The sequence below is a fragment of the Podarcis filfolensis genome, assembly GCF_964270895.1.
Source record: "Podarcis filfolensis genome assembly, chromosome: 4".
Lineage (NCBI taxonomy): Eukaryota > Metazoa > Chordata > Lepidosauria > Squamata > Lacertidae > Podarcis > Podarcis filfolensis.
The window spans coordinates 29,520,541-29,538,363 of NC_139607.1; the positions used below are offsets into that span (position 1 = coordinate 29,520,541).

Below are 17,823 nucleotides of genomic sequence, written 5' to 3' on the forward strand. Positions count from 1 at the left end.
TCTCATCTAAAAACTGACATATGGGATGAGGAGGAGTTGCAGTGTAGAAGGGGCTACATTTGCGGCTATAGACTGAGGTCTCCCCCAACAGTTTCTCAGGTTTCCAAATGTCCCCATGGTTCTCCAGAGATTGAGGATCCTAGTTTGGGCACCACTTGACAATCCGCTGAAATGAAGGGCAGAGCCACAGATTCCCCAGACGACATACTTAAAACCATGGTCATCTAAGGCAAAAGCCAGTTTCATGGAATACTACAGATGTATTGCAATTCAGATCTTGAGAAGCTTTTCAGCATAGCTTCACTGCTATCTTGCCAACGGGGAGACACGGCCGTCTTATAAAAGAACCAAGCCACAGCAGTCTTGTGCCACTGCAGATATCAGCGTAAGTTATTTATTTGCTCCAAATTAACCCCTCTGTAGGGAGGCGGGTGGCGCTGTGGGTTAAACCACAGAGCCTAGGACTTGCTGATCAGAAGGTCGGCGGTTCGAATCCCCGCGACGGGGTGAGCTCCCGTTGTTCGGTCCCTGCTCCTGCCAACCTAGCAGTTCGAAAGCACGTCAAAGTGCAAGTAGATAAATAGGTACCGCTCCGGTGGGAAGGTAAACGGCATTTCCGTGCGCTGCTCTGGTTTGCCAGAAAAGGCTTAATCATGCTGGCCACATGACCCAGAAGCAGTACGCCGGCTCCCTCGGCCAGTAAAGTGAGATGAGCGCCACAACTCCAGTCAGTCATGACTGGACCTAATAGTCAGGGGTCCCTTAACCCCTCTGTAGTCTTTCAACAAACCTGTCCTGTACAAATTACGTACTCATGTCACTTCAAATTCATAATCCACACTGCAGGAAAGAAGAGGGAATGGCAGGGGTGACAGTTCAGGCATCTGTGACTAAAACTAGAACTGGGTCAAGATGTTTTTCTGAGAAAAGTTCTGAGATTTTTCTTTTTCCTCAAACCCTTAGAAGAAGGCCTCTTTGCAGACTTTTCTCCAAATATTTTATTGTACTTCATCATTAAGATCATTTGCAATCTGCCCTCTGCTTCAGTGTCTCAGGGCTCAAAATACAGATACATGAAAAATAGCAATATGAAAATGGATAAAAAGACAGGTCGAAAAATATAAATCACAATAAAATTAAATCACAGTGATAAAACCAAAAAGCAGCAACAGCAAATGCAGATTACTCTCAGCATCCAATGCACCTCAGGGCTCCCCAAAGGCCTGGACAAACAGATGTGTCTTCACCTAACAACAAAAGAAAGGAAGAAAATAAAAGTGTTGAAGTTAGAGACACCTGAAACAACCAGCCCGTTATTCCCCCACAGACATTGGTTTGGCATATCCTCTGCTTCTCCCGATTCTGATAGTAAAGGTAAAGGGACCCCTGACCATTAGGTCCAATCGTGGCCGACTCTGGGGTTGCGGCACTCATCTCGCTTTATTGGCTGAGGGAGCCGGCGAACAGCTTCCGGGTCATGTGGCCAGCATGACTAAGCCGCTTCTGGCAAACTAGAGCAGCGCATGGAAACGCCATTTACCTTCCCACCGCAGCGGTACCTATTTATCTACTTGCACTTTGAAGTGCTTTTGAACTGCTAGGTTGGCAGGAGCAGGGACTGAGCAATGGGAGCTCACCCCGTCGCGGGGATTCGAACCGCCAACCTTCTGATCGGCAAGTCCTAGGCTCCGTGGATTAACCCAATGCGTCACCTGCGTCCCATGATTCTGATAGTAGAGAAAGACAAAAATATATGTGCCAAACCCTCCAAGTGTCCCTATTTTCTAGGGACGTCCCTGATTTGATCCCAGAATGCCCCACTTTTCCTTAGAATGTCCCTATTTTCATTGGATAAATGTTGGAGGGTATGGGGTTATCCAACCCCTGAACCTTCTGAAGGCAATCCTATATGTTTAATGTTTTATTATGTTTTTATATATGTTGGACCATATATGTTGGAGCTGGACCATAAAAAAGGCAGATCGCCGAAGAATTGATGCTTTTGAATTATGGTGCTGGAGGAGACTCTTGAGAGTCCCATGGACTGCAAGAAGATCCAACCTCTCCATTCTGAAGGAAATCAGCCCTGAGTGCTCACTGGAAGGACAGATCCTGAAGCTGAGGCTCCAATACTTTGGCCACCTCATGAGAAGAGAAGACTCCCTGGAAAAGACCCTGATGTTGGGAAAGATTGAGGGCACAAGGAGAAGGGGATGGCAGAGGACGAGATGGTTGGATAGTGTCTTCGAAGCTACAAACATGAGTCTGACCAAACTGCGGGAGGCAGTGGAAGACAGAAGTGCCTGGCGTGCTCTGGTCCATGGAGTCACGAAAAGTCGGACACGACTAAACGACTAAACAACAACATATATGTTGGAAGCTGCCCAGAGTGCTGGGGCAACCCAGTAAAATGTGTGGGGTATAAATAGTAAAATTTTCATTATGGAATGGGATGTCCCTATTTTCACTGGAGAAATGTCAGAGGGCATGATATCCACCATCTTTTGTGGTGACCACCATCTCCGTTCCAATACTGCAGAACAAGATTAAGTCTTGGGCATTGGGGAGGATGCAAAATGATGGCTACACTTCCAACACATTTGCTGTTGTTGCCACTTATAGACTTAGGCGCCAAATATATGAAAGAGTGCCTCCTTCCCTAGAGACCCCCCTCCTTAGGTGTTAAGATAGCAGATGATTCACCATCCTTAAAAGTGTGGGGTGGAAGTGGCAGCCCAGGACAGAGCTTTATCTATGGCAGCTCCTAGGTTGTGTACCATATTTTTCACTCTGTAAGATACACCAGACCACAAGACGCACCTAGTTTTTGGAGGAGGAAAACGAGAGAAAAAAATCTGAATCTCAGAAGCCAGAACAGCAAGAGGGATCGCTGCGCAGTGAAAGCAGCAATCCCTCTTGCTGTTCTGGCTTCTGGGATAGCTGCACAGCCTGCATTCGCTCCATAAGACGCATGCACATTTCCCCTTACTTTTTAGGAGGGGAAAAGTGAGTCTTATAGAGCAAAAAATACGGTAATTCCCTCCCTACAAAAGTGTGTCTGACACCTGAATTTCTGCCATATTCCGAAGACACGTCTATTACCAGGATAGTATCTCTCCCCCCTGCACAAATCTGGATAAATGGTTGTCTCATTCCAGTGTCCACAGATTTTGTGCACAGTACTAACTGGAATATGCCGAGATTTCTAAAACTTTTCTGTACCGATTTATTTTTACATTAAAGGTTTTCAGGTGATAAAAGTGCTTTAAAAAGCAACAAGTGGAGGTTGTTTTTATCCCTTGCATGGGTAGTTCAATAGAAATAAATCCTAGAACACAGAGCCGGCGGTACTTTAAAGACGAGCTCTCCGTTTATTTAACTTGGGAAAGTCTTGTGTTTGTCTTTTTAAACAACTCTGTGGAAGTGATTCCCTGAAGACGGAGGACTTCAAGACTTGCACTAGACTAGCATCTGAGAATGCTCAGCCATCCTCCGTTTGCCCGTTTTAAACAATAAATTACCTGTAGAGCAAAAACTACAAACAGTACATACATTATGCATATACTGTGAGAATCGTGCCCCATGAAAGGTAATTATATCTTTGCATTGTTACATGTAAAAATAAGTTTCACTGGGGATGTTTATAGCCAAAAGAAATAGACTAGTAATGTTAGAGGATGTAAGCTGACTGGAGCAGCATGTAATACCCACTTATGCAGCTAATTAATCATCATGATTAATTGGAGCAAAAAGAGGGATAGAATACCTGAGTAAACCAAAATTGCTTGGTCATAGCAGAAAGGTCTGCAAGATGTGCGTTTGTGTGTTTATGTGTATTATAAGGATCACTGCGGCTGAGGCCGGTTGTGAAGCTTGAGAAAAGTAGCAGTTGCCCAGCAAAAAAACGCTTTTGGCAACTATTGACCTTTGAGTTCCTAACCTAAAGGATATATAAACACCACAATGTTTTTTGGCAGGTTTTCCCTGATAACCTGCTGGAAGTAGCAGAGAATATCCCGAAGCCATTTTACATGCACAATTTAACAATTATGCGGTCAGGGCAGGGACGAAACTGTTAAGCTGCTGGGCTCTGACTGCAGATGTTTGGAACCTTTTACTCGCTGACAAAAAGAATGTAAATCCTTACCCTGCATAAGGAATATCGCAACTAACCTGTTCCAGCACCACCACCTCCCAACCACCCAAATATAATGTTAAATTACGGGAAAGGCAGAAAGATTCACAGAGATGGGAGATACTGAAGGAATTAGAATAAAAGCTATTCAGCTCAAAGGATTAACCTGTGTTCTTTGCCTTCACGCACCGCCACAATGAATTGGTAGCTCCTGGGTGCATGACCAAGGAAATCAAGGCCTATGCTTAATGCAGAGGTAGTCAATATAGTGCCCTCCAGATATGGCTGGTCAACAACTCTACTTCTAGTTCAGTGGCTGCACCAGGAAATATCTCAGGTAATTAGTGTTGCATGGAATCAAGACCTCCCAGTACCTGAAAGGACCATTCCTTAGCACAGGCACACCCAAACTCAGCCCTCCAGCTGTTTGGGGACTACAACTCCCATCATCCCTAGCTAACAGGACCAGCGGTCAGGGATGATGGGAATTGTAGTCCTGAACAGCTGGAGGGCCGAGTTTGGGGATGCCTGCCTTAGCAAATAAGAGAACAGAGCTTCTTCAAGCACATCAGGATCCTCCAGAATTATGAATCGCACCTTAGTGGTTGTAGTTATGCAGACATTCACACGGAGACAAATTCCATTGGCTAGAGACCAGGGAAAGTTGGAGTCACTCAAGAACGACTGAAATAATAATAAAAAGATACAGCTTCACAGGGGCCAAATTAAAAAAACCCAACAACTTCTTCTTCTTTTTCTTGCCTTACTGGGTATTTTACAAAACTGAGCACTTCCGACATGATTCCTGCAAGCTGTGGTCTAATGGGAACCAAGAGTGTGGCAAGGATCTCCTCTTCAGATTCAGACTCTAATGTAAATGGGATTTTGAGATGAAATCCCTTGTTGACCCCATGAAATGACACACTATGTCAAGGAGTGTTGTGCAACTTTTGATTATTTTTTTATACATGTGCATTTCTGTTAAAAATGTTGCTGCAACTTAATTGTTCTTTATCAAATGTTAGCTTTTTTGTGTAGAACTAAGATTTGCTCTCTGCCAAGAGGAGCAGCTTCCAACAGGGGAAGCCTATTTAGTACTGAAGTACAATTATGGGTCGAACTTCACCTGACGACTATCTTTGTATTATTACTTGTGTATCATCCTGTTTTATTTTGAAGTACAGTGGTACCTCGGATTAAGAACTCAATTCATTCTGGAGGTCCGTTCTTAACCTGAAACTGTTCTTAACCTGAGGTACTACTTTAGCTAATGGGGCCTCCCACTGCCACCACGCCGCCACCGCATGATTTCTGTTCTTATCCAGAAGCAAAGTTCTTAACCCGAGGTATTAATTCTGGGTTAGCGGAGTCTGTAACCTGAAGCGTCTGTTACCTGAGGTACCACTGTATAGACTTCAACACAGCAGCCTGCAACATTATTGATGCTCCTTCCATCTGTCTGTCTGTCTGTCTGTCTAATTTATCATCTATTTATCTAACTATCTATTGTCAAGGATAAAATGTTAATAAACTAAAAAGTTCATCTGGATGATCTTAAACAGAACTAGTTCATTTTTTGTCAAAAGGACTTTCCTCACTTTCCTGATCATTTTAGTCACCCTTTTCCAGATGTACTATACAACACACAGTATTCCAAGTGCAGCTGCATCATAGATTGGTATTTTCAGTATTATGATATTTGCAGTTTCATTTTCAATCCCTTTCCTAGTCATCCCTAACAGGAATTTCTCTCTTATCCCTTTGGCCACATCTTCATCCATCTATGATCCTGATGTCACCTTCCAGTCAGTCACCACCAGTTCAGACACCATGAGTGTAAATATGAAAGGGGGGGCAGGATTTAGCCCGCACTTGCATCATTTTATACTTACTAAATTGCATTAGCCATTTTAATGTCTTTTCACCCAGTTTGGAAATATACTTTTTTGGAATTCCTGATAATCCCCTTTTGTTCAGCCTGTACAATTTGCTATCATAAGCAAGCTTGGCCACCTCACTACTTGCAATTACATATATACAGGATTGCAGCCTAAATCCTCCTACTTTGATAGAAATCCTAAAATTGTAGAAAAGCAGCTCCTCATGCTGGATATTGCCAGTGAAATCAAGACATTGTTAGCCCTAAAAGTGCCCATTCTACATTAAAATAATAAAATAAAATAAAATAAAAATAATAAAAAAATGGATACACTGGAGATCTTATGTGTATTTACACTGAGTATAATAGGCCTGGGCTTCAAAAGACATGCATAAATTTAGCATGTAAGTGGTTGCATTAATGTTCTTATCTGTGAGGCTGGAGAGCTCTTTTTTTCTGCACATGTAAATATTTCTCTAAACTGAAAGACAATAGCAAAACCCAGTAAGTGTTCCCTGCAGACTGAAAAGTAATACAGTAATACCTTAAAAGGCACTTTCCTGCTTCCATCCTTCTTGAAACCACCTTGGTGGGAAGGCTCAAAGGATAAATATGGCAGAATTCAATTATCTGTGTTAAGGAAGCACTTTCAAATGTATCTGCCTGTACACACAGAGAGACATGGGGAAGGGAGGGGACCCCATCCCTCTGGTCCAGCTGCCAACCCCTGCCACACCCCCCATGGGAATTCCCTAGATTTCCCAGCTCATGGACTACTAAGGCCACTTTCCCCCTTCCCAACCCTATTTCTGTAGCTGCTTCTTTCTTCTATTCTGCAGCACCACTCAGTTGCGTGGCGAGTTCCCGCTCCCCCCCCCCAGTGGAAATAAAGACACATGACACAATTATTAAGGTTAATGGGCTAAATAAAGCCACAACTTTATTGGTTACAGATGATGAGCGTTATTGGCTTAGGCATTGGTCCTAATCGACTATATCCGACTTCAGCCCGTCCGCTTAAAGTCTGGGAAGGGTTAACCGCCAGTAGGGGGAGTCCTGCTGATGCACATCAACTAGGAACTCCCCCGGGGTCACCGCTAGGGGGCGTGCCTTAAGCCCTCACATCCATAGGCTTCGGACAGGGCCCCTGGAATCCTTTATCAGACTACCCTTCAATATGCGGGGCAGGTGATGGCGCTTCCTTCCCTCTTCCATCTACAGAACAATAGCTGGTAGACAGCAAAAGAGGAAGATCCCTGGCCGCGCCTGTCTTAAAATAGGGCAGGCCACGTCCCCAGAGCCAGCCAATTGGCTGGCCAGGGGGTGACGCAGCTGGGAAATCCCCCAATCACGCACCTGTTGGTTTCTGTGTGTTGCCACTGTGCAATGCTCTTGGAGTCACAGGTCTCTGTTTACATTCCTGGGATTCCAGACTGTTGGAAATCTCACCGAAGACAGGAGACGGATGTGATGTTACTGGTTTCCTGTTCCTTTGTTGTTCGGTTGCTCTCTGCTCTCACAGAGAGAGGATGTGTATTTTTTTTTTCTGTCTGCGTAGCTTAGCAATAAAACCTAGCATGTAGCTCATACCTTCTTGTCTCTTCCCTGTGCTGGATTCTCTGCTGAATGGGGGATGTGCCTGGAGCCTTAGGTTGTCAATCACGTTGGAGGCAATTCTGGAGGACTCGGCCAGAGGAGGATGAGCTTTATCAGCTCAGCTGAGTGGAGATTCTGACAGCACCCCACCTCCTCTGCAGGGCGGAAGTGGCTCTGCAGAACATCACTCTGCAACCTGCCCTGCCACTTCCAACCCCATTTCCATGTCTTTTCCTCTCCCTCCTTTTCTGTCACCCCCTGGCACACAAACTACCCTTTCACCCCTTATTTTCACCTTCAGCCCCATTCCTATGCTGCTGCCTCCTTTCTTCATGACCCTCTTGTGCACAGACCCCACGAAACCCCTTAGAACTTCCCCTCTGATGCGATTACTAATCCCACTTGTCATCTCCCCATTTCTAAAGTTGCTTCTGTTCTGCGCCCCTCCTTTACATCCCCGTTTTCACATTCACGTCCTTTTTTCACACCTCATCCTCTCCTCTCCTTTCCCCTCTAGATTGTTGTTATATTATGGAAAGAAAGTTCCAGCAAAGGAAGAATGGATAAAAAAACCCCCAAAACTTATGGAATATGCAGAAATGGCGAAACTTACCAGAAGAATAAGAAATCAAGATTACAATTTTTAAATAAAAGAATGGAAATGGTTTATTAAATATGTACAGATAAATTGTAAACAGATAAAAACATTGGCAGGATTCCTGTAATAACCTGCAGTTTCATAAGAGTATATATTTAAAGAAGATGAGTAAGTGAGCAAATTAAGTTCATTTGGATATGCAGAAGGTAGTAAAAATAAATTTAAGGAGCCGCAGAAAGAGGAGGAAGGAAGTCAAGTTTTGAAATATCCTACCCTCCCACTGCTGCGTCTGCACTTTGCTGACCTCCTTGCCACCTCCCTTGGTCAGTTGCCAGCAGCAATCTCCATGCTGGGAATCCAGGAAGTCCACACTTCAAGGATGCCAGCCAGCCATGCCTTTTCTTAGATACTCCAGCTCTCTTCCCACTCTGTTATTCCATCTTGCACGACCCTCATTGGACTGCTTTTTTGGGGGGTGGGCATCACCTCTCCTCCAAGGGATTCTGTCTAAAATGTGTCCTTGGAGTTCCCCATTTCAGCTTATATCTTCCTCTTGTGCATGAATCGTGCCAGCACTTAAATGTTCATATACATAAGGATTCACACTTGGAGAAAGAATTTGCTGTGAGTATGTAGGATTACTTAGGAATGCATGTAATGCTTGGATTGCGAGTAGAAAGACAAATCAGGCAGGGCATGGGTTAGCAAACCTTTCCGGCATCCAAATCCTTTGATTCCCAATTCCTGCACTCCGCCAAAGCTCTCTTGGGTTCCTTCATATGTGGCTCCTTGCCATCTGTGTTGCATCTTTGCCGTGCTTTCATTTTGCATCTTGCTTGAAGCAAGCTTGCTAGATGCCTTCATATATTCTCAGCCATGCTGCCACCATTAAGGGAAAGCAATGCTTTTGAACCTGCTTTCCTAAGAAGCAATACCAGCACTGCCTTCTCTGAGCTATAAAGCAGCACAGCAACTAGGATTTCTTTCCTGGGTCCGTGGTTGTTTTTTCCTCCTCTGTTTTTGGCCAGGAATCTGTTTGCTGATCCATATTTACAGTAGCTTTATTTGTCATCCAACAGATGTTTGGACAGTTAAAGTCCCCTCTGGGAAAGTGCTGTGTGGTTTTGAACAACTCAGTTGTTGCTCAATGAATATTTTTTCGTATTGTCCTGGGGGGGTCTGCAACAGCTGCTGATTGAATTTTTCTCTTCGCTTTGTTTTTGGTTTTGATCATCTAGTCTCACCCAGATTGTTCTGGGGCTACACTCGATCTTGTCAAATATTATCATTCTGGACTGTATACACTTTCAAAACAATACACATCCTCCCTCTTCTCTCTTTCACCTCCTATGCACACATATATTAGAAATGGATGTGAAATAGTGGTTGTTCACATCTGCAGCACAAATGTAGATCCTGACTGTGAGTTTTGGATCTTCTGCAGTCCGATGCCAAAGCATCATAATATGGGGGCATATGTGAAACTTTTCAATTTCTCTCTCTCCAAATTTCCAACTTTCTTAATGATGCCCTTGCATCCTTCTCCAAACATGGGTTGGTTTTAGCATGCCTGGGATGTTCATAATTTGCCATCCTTGTTTCACTTTGCATACACATACTAAAAAGTACCTTGTTCAGTGCAAGAGCTTCCTTAAGGCAGGTGGCACAGAGATGTTTGGATTTCAGATAGTAAGGAAATGAGCAGGTAGTTTTCTTATAAAATGCATAGAAGGGCATTATGTAATTTTTTAAATGCTTAAATTGCTTTGCTATTGGACTGTATGCTCCCCTGGGCTCCATTGGGAGGAATGGCAAGCTAGAAATTTAATAAATAAATATGAATTAAATTTTAACTTTTTTAAAAAAATATCAAAATGTTGCAAAACTGCATGGGAATGTACATGATTACCCATTCAAAAACACCAAATTAGTTTTTGCACTAGGTTCCCCAGTCAAAAACAGTCACTAGGATTTATTGTATCTTGTTCCCTGATTAAATGCCCAGACCGCAATGTGAATCAAATGTTGTTAATTAGTACAATATCTTGCACAATGAATCACTGATTGTTTTCTCCCCCACTGTTAAAACTGATCACAAACCTATTGACCATGCTAGATATTTATCTAGAGTGAGAAATAGTGAATATTTGCAGCATGCAACTCCTCATACTTGCCGTAGACGTTCATTACTTACAGAGAAATAGACATAGGAAGGACTCATCATTTCTTATTCCTCACTCACAGGAGTTGCAAGAAAGTACTTGCAATAATATAGTTGCAATCCATTTGAACAATCCAGCTGTATGAATAAGCCCATCAGTCCATATTTAGGATTCATATTTATTGATGAGAATCACAGAACTGAGCTGAGCCAAAAGAAAATTCCTGAAGACTTCTTTTTGAGAAAATATATGGACCCCCCCTCCCCACCTTAGAAAAAAAAAGGCTACTTTGCAGATTTTCTTTGAAGATTTCCATATTGTGTTTGTTAGTGGCTGTTCTTCCCCTCCCTTCCTCTTCCCTGCTAGGTCCAGGGCATTGTGAGGAATGCAAAATTCTAGCCAGCTGCCCCTGTAGTCGCTACTGCTTTCACTTGCAGAGGCAGCAAAAAAAGAAAAGCAAACTACAAAAAAGAAGCTATGCTACTGCCACTGTTCCTGGTGAGCACTGCCCTGAAACAACTGGAGGAGAATTTCTCCTTCCTTGGCGAAATTAATTGAAATGGTCATCTTAGGACTCAGCCACACAGCTGAAAACAACAACAAAAAAAATGTCTTGTAAAGTAAAATATAGATATGTGACACTAGGTGGCGAAAGTGAGCTATGCAAAATTCAATGTATTTTTCACAACTTTTTAAAAAGACATTTTCGTAGCGTTGTTTTTTTTCATATGTGTGTAGATTCCACCCCGGTTTGTGTGCCCGGAAAGAGGGGTGCAGATTGTTGATAAATCATTTCCACAGAGTTCTGAAGGACAGATCTCTCTGTCTGTGCATAGTTGTATAATGTAGAGAGTTCAGTCACAACTTTATCTATATCGATATCAACAAGCAAGATGGTGCATTTCTAAGCACAGTCGAAGAAGAGAACATAAAAAAACTAAGGCCCTGCAGGATCATACGGAAGGCCCATCTAATTTAGCATCTCATTCTCAAAGTGGCCAATCAGACATCACTTGGAAGCTCCCAGCAGGACGTCGTGCAGGCGTTGTGTGGCAGCTTGGCCTCCATGGCTGGCAGTTCCTCTACTGCCACCACTATGGGCCGGGGGCTGCTTCCCCACTGCAGCAGAAAGAGAAGGAGTACCCACCGTGTTCCTGGCTCGTGCAACTGTGTTACGCCTAGCCATCCTGGGCAACACTGTGATGCCCAGATTATTAATAATAATAATGATGATGATGATGATGATGATAATAATAATAATAATAATAATAATAATAATAATAATAATTTGTTATTTATACCCCACCCATCTGACTGGGTTTCCCCAGCCACTCTGGGCAGTTTCCAACAGAACACTAAAATACAATAACCTATTAAACATTAAAAACTTCCCTAAACAGGGATGCCTTCAGATGTCTTCTAAAAGTCTGGTAGTTGCTTTTCTCCTTGACATCTGGTGGGAGGGTGTTCCACAGGGCGGGTGCCACTACCAAGAAGGCCCTCTGCCTGGTTCCCTGTAACTTGGCTTCTCGCAGTGAGGGAACCACCAGAAGGCCTTGGCACTGGGCCTCAGTGTCCGGGCAGAACGATGGGGGTGGAGACGCTTCTTCATTGTGGGGGCTCAGCCCCACACTAACAAAGGGGTTCAGCCCCTAGCAGTTGACGCCCCTGATAGTAAGCAATGGAACAATTGTAAATGAAGTGCAGTGCATCTGAAACAAATAACTGGGTGTACAGCATCCCATTTTAATTTCTGATATCTGCACATCCGCGAGTCCTGCTTAGGTTGCAATATAAATAATATATTGATAACAGGAGGGGGCATCTGATTGAATTTTAGTCCCTTCAAAGAGGTATTGCTGAAAGTAAATAGAAAAAAGGAGGGAAGACAAATGGCAATGCTATTAAAGAAATGCGCATTAAAGGGTAAAAATGGATGATTGTCAGGGAAGTTGAAGGAAGTCCAAAATATGAATTTTGTTAAAATCTGGTAAAATTTGGATAAATGATTTGAATGTATGGAAAATTAATAAAAATCTATTTAAAAAAAAAAGAATTTTAGTCCCTTCAATGTATTTCTAAACTTGGGGTGTTTCAACTATGCTCAACTACATCTCCAGTCCTGCCAAGAGCATTGTCTGCTTCATAAAATAGACTACAGGAGGTTGCAAAGATAAACATATATATTTGATTAAGTCCTATTGAGTTCAGTGGGACTTTCTCCTCTACAAGTGTATACAGATGTATAGTATTACAACGGGATGGGTTGTATTCAACATTCATCATACTTTGAGTATCAATGGACGTGACTCAGTTAGGTCCATTAAGTCCAAAGAGTCTACTTTGATGAGAACTTAGTTGGATCCAATGCCCACAATCTTATGCCTAAATTTAAAAGAGATAAATACATGAGAAGTAGAAACTCAGCAACACCTTGGATTAAGTGGATTATATTGCCTCGAAAATACTCCTGCTGCTGGAGTCATGGCTTTAAATGTGGCACTAAATGATCTACACAATTACCTCAAATTCTCTCTTGTTTGAAAGCAATCTGTAGCTTAAACCTATTCAGCTTGAAAAAAATAAAGTAGCCACATTGAGAAATCAAACACATGTCTCTAGGAATTAGTTCGCAAACTAGATTATACAGCTAAATTGGAAGGCACATATAAATAAATGCACAGCTATAGAGTTTGAAATAATGGTAAATATCAATTATGCACAGTTATCAGAGTCTGCAAAAGGGTTCTGTAGAACGGATCTCTGTGGATCACAGACAGGATGAAGAAATAGAGTCAAAATGACTCTTATTGAAAAGCCATTATTTTTGTTTTCCGCACATTCAGTCACAGTCCCCCGACCTATCTTGCAAAACCAGCAAAAAACAACAACTGAAAACAGCATTAAACTTTTATATGGAAAGGAAACAAGACATGAATATCTTCAGTGCCTTTATTCTAGGAAAAATGGTGCCAGTACTCACCATGAAGCAGCAAACTTTCTACCTCCGTCCTGCCAACGCATCAGCTTTCCCCCCTGTCAGTTCTCCTCACCCTCCACACCGCTCTACCCAATTCCTTCCACGTATTCTGCACTATCCTCCCTGTGTATGCCGAGACATAGAGTCTTTCTCTCCCAATGGGCCACCATAAAACCCTACACTTGCTACAAGTTGGGAGAATTATATTCTCAGAAGACATCTTGCAGCAAAGGTGGCTGAGTGACTAGTGTCATCCTCTTTGTAGCCTCTCTCCCCCATAAATCCTGGGAACTGTAGTGATTTCTCTATTATTATTATTATTATTATTATTATTGTTGTCATTGACTGTGGTGTGGTGGTGTCTGGCATGAAGTGTACGCCTCCATGGTGCATAGGGATAGAAAGAGATTAGAAGAGCAGCACATGCTACTGACTTCTGATACTCAAGGTTGTGCTCCTAAGGTTGCTTACCTGGGCGAGAGCAAGATGGCGGGGTGTGTGTGTGTGTGGAGTTGCTGGTATCATTGAGTACCACCAGAAAAAAGCACTGAATATCTTGAACCACATTGTGGAATCCAGTTGCGTATTCCTGATGCAATGATCACGCTGCCAATTTGGCAGCTACTGTGCATCAGTGTAATATCGATAAGGCGGTCTTACTGGAACAATTGTCATGCAGAATGCCTTTAAGACATGCTATTTAGTACTGGGATAACAAATTGCAGAAAGAGATACGTAAAGATACTCAGGTATCAGCCATTTTAAAAACTTGGAAGTATTTCGACAGAAGCAATCTCCTGGAATAACTCCCTTACCATCACTTGATTATAAGGGCATGGTAAAGGAAAACGATATAGGATATACGTCACATTAATAACTTGATCAACAATTGGCAATTTACTCCTGAGCTATTAGGAGATGAGGAGCTAGTTATCATCTTCCACTCTATGAATAGCTTCAATTAACGCATTCTGGTTGTGATCCCTATATATACTACGATATGTTCCATGCTGCCGTGTTACTCCCAGTGCTATTTTTCTGGGGTGACGCAGGGGTACGCATACCCCTAAACATTTTGTGAATCTAAGTTTGGCCTCATTGAGGGGCAGTATTTCAATATGAGTAGGAAAATGAGAGTACCCCTAAACATTTTTTTTAAAGAAAAAAAAGCACTGGTTACTCCTATGCTTCATTGAAACAAGTCTCATTAAACACAATAGTATTTACTTCTGAGTAAACATGCATGAATAGCCTCTAGATGTTTCAGACTCCAACTTCCATCAGCCAGCATGGCCAGTGGTCAGGCATGATAGGAGACGCAATCCAACAACATTGGCCCAAACTGTTAGACATAGATAGAAAGCAATAACACTTGGGGGGGCGGAGCTACCATAAGTGATAAGTAACAGCACTAGTTAGAGGGTTTTTTTGGGGGGGGATCTATATGTTACTAGATCTGAAAATGCTCAAGTCAAAGCAATTTTTTTCAAGAAAAGTGGTATGAAGATTTGAACAATATTATTATCCTCAATGCAGCAAGACTATGATTTGGAATAAACTACTTTGTTATATAGAGTTAGTATTGCTAAAGGGACAAACGTCCAATGCCAATGGACCCTAACCCCTACGTTAGGAATATAAAGGAACAGCGTAATAGTTGTTGAAAACTCATGGTTCGCATTTGAATGAGTGATAATATGACAAAGTGAAATGCGTTTTCTGTTTCTTTGGTCCGGTGGCAGTCAACAAATGTAAAAATAAAACTTACAGCATTATAATGCTCTGATGCAAATTTTTGTTGCGGCCATATTTGGAATGCTCTGCAGAGTTCTGGTTACCTCACTTCACAAAAGATATTGTAGATTAGGAATCAGTGTAGAAAAGGGCAACCAACATGATCAAGGGGCTAGAGTAGGTGTAGCCAATGTGGTGCCTTCCATATGTTTTGGATTATAGCACATATCAGCCCAGCCGGCATAAGCAATGGTCAGGAATGATGGTAGTTGTAGTCCACAACATTTTAAGGACATCTCATTGACTACTCATATTGACTAAACAAGGCATAGGCAAACTCGGCCCTCCAGATGTTTTGAAACTACAATTCCCATCATCCCTGACCACTGGTCCTGTTAGCTAGGGATGATGGGAGTTGTAGTCCCAAAACATCTGGAGGGCCATGTTTGCCTATGCCTGGACTAAACCAAGTACCCTATTATCATTATTATTTATCTGTTGCTTTTTCACAAAAGTCTCCCTAAGCAACCTGAAACATAAAAACAAAGCATTATAACCAAGTATAATAGCAACAATCAAATAGGAACCTAAAGTGCCTATCCATAAATATATATAGAACAGCAGAACCAACCCACCTGACTAAATTGATGAACACAAAAGAAGGGGGTGATGCCAAAATACCCTGCAAATCAAGGGCCCAAAGCCCTTAAAATGTTTTTGTCTGCCTAAATACAGATGATGATGACACCAAGACTGCCTCCCTGGGGAGAGCACACCACAAACAAGGAGTCACCACTGAGAAGGCCTGTTCTTGCATTGGCAGCCTCCGCACCTACCTCAGAAGGGACACATGGAGAAGGTCCTCTGATGACAAATGCAAGGTTTGGGTTGACTTTTATGGGAAAAGACAGTCCTTGAGTTATTGGTGTCCTGAGCCACCTAAGGCTTGATAGCTCAACATTGGTAGCCAATGCAGTCATGCCAATATTAGTGTTTCATGCTTAGATTGCCTTGTCCTTGTCAGCAATCTGGCCAATGAATTTGGAACCAGCTGGAGCTTCCAAAACACACTGAAAGGTCACCCTACATATAACACATTGCAGCAATCTAACCTAGAAGTTACCAGTGCATAAACAACAGAAGGTAGACTACTCCTATCCTTTGAAGAAAGGGTGTAATGTTTGGGGCTTCTTAGTTGAGGGACAATATGCCTTAAGAGGGAATACGATAGAAGTTTCTTAAATTATGGATAGGTTGGTGAATGCAGATGGGGAGAGCTTTATTCAGTCTTGCATAATGTTGGAACTTTGGCTATTCAGTGAAATTAACGGGAAGTAGATTCAAATGAAGCAAAAGAAGAAGAAAAAATCCAAAATTCCAGGATTCAGATGGGCTACATATAGTCTAGTTTGCTCACTTGCCATTTTAACGTAATAATACAACGTTTCTTATCCTGCAACCTTATTGTGGTTCATCAGGCCAGAATTGGATGCAACTGACAGAAAACATAAGGATACCATCTCTTCCACTCTCTCCTTTAGAACAGATTTGTGATCATGGATAGCCATGACTTAATACTTTTTTTTTTTAAGTACAAAAGTCACTTATTAATTAGAAACTTGTCTGAAGCAAATTCAAGGACAAATTGATTTTCAAATTGAGGTTGTTGCTGAACTTCACCAGTGAAGCTGCTGTGTTTGGTGCATATGCTTAAAAAAAAATCCTGTGTACTTGCTATTTATGGCTATTGAAGAATGACCATCTTCTTCTTGGTATAGAGGGAACACACGTTTTGATTAATTGGTCACGAAACAATAGCAACAACACTGATTTGGTTCGTATTTCAATTTTCACGATGCCGAGCAAGGAAGAGGTACAAACTGCTTTGACACTGTAGTACATTTTCCGATGCCAAAATTTAGGACTGTAGTGGAAAATGAGGAGGCAGACAATGCTATCTATTTATAGTGCATATCTGCTTGAATCCCCTCTTTTGTACTCAACAGCCATGGTCTTTCATGCAGAACCACTGTAGATGGACAGCTGTGTTTCTAAACATCTGTGATGAACAGAACTCAGATGGGAGCTTTTAAAAAAAAATAGGAGAGAGAGGGAGAGGGAGAAAGGCATCAACATATTCATAAGTTGGTATGGGAACAATGAAAGCACATATTGTAGGTCTGAAGGAAAAAGGCAGTGTCAGCTTGCAAAAAAAAAGTCTCTATGAAATTCTTTTTGCAGATGTCAGCATCAGTTTGCTGCATGAGTAAGTACCACTCTAAACTCGGGGAAAAGACAATAATGAAAGCCTTGACCATCTAGACTTTGCTGAGGACCAAAGTTATAACCAGAATATGCTCCAGTTCTGAAGATGTCTTGAACCAGGATGCACACCTCTGTACAATTATTAGCTTTGTTCCAGAGAGGAAATCTTATGATGCTGGAGAACGGAATTTGAATTTAACACTATATGATAAAATATGGTGGATATGTTGGGGGTCTCCATCAGCTCTGTGTGACCCTGAATGACAAGGCGCATTGGGGTGATTCAAGTCATGATCTCGCATCCCTGAACTGGATCACACCATTAGCAAGAGAGATCAAGGACTCCGAACTTCCAAGTTACCTCATGGTTTCAGGTTTTCCCAAAAAGCTAAATGACCTTTATTCCACCCCCTTTATTTTCTGAGAAATGAAACCAAGCTGCCTGGAAAAACACCCAGAGCTTGAGAGACGAAG

General features: G+C 42.2%; 1 long non-coding RNA gene across 1 annotated transcript in view; it reads right to left on the reverse strand.

Annotated features, from left to right (window-relative positions):
• Positions 1-980: 980 nt before the first annotated feature.
• The window catches only part of LOC310761295, a 51,249-nt gene continuing 34,406 nt past the window's right edge, over positions 981-17,823 (reverse strand). Inside the window, exons 2-3 of the long non-coding RNA XR_014547346.1 lie at positions 4,733-4,819; positions 981-1,247 (exon numbers count right to left, since the gene is read on the reverse strand). This is a non-coding gene — a long non-coding RNA (uncharacterized lncRNA). The remainder of the gene's footprint in view (positions 1,248-4,732; positions 4,820-17,823) is intronic.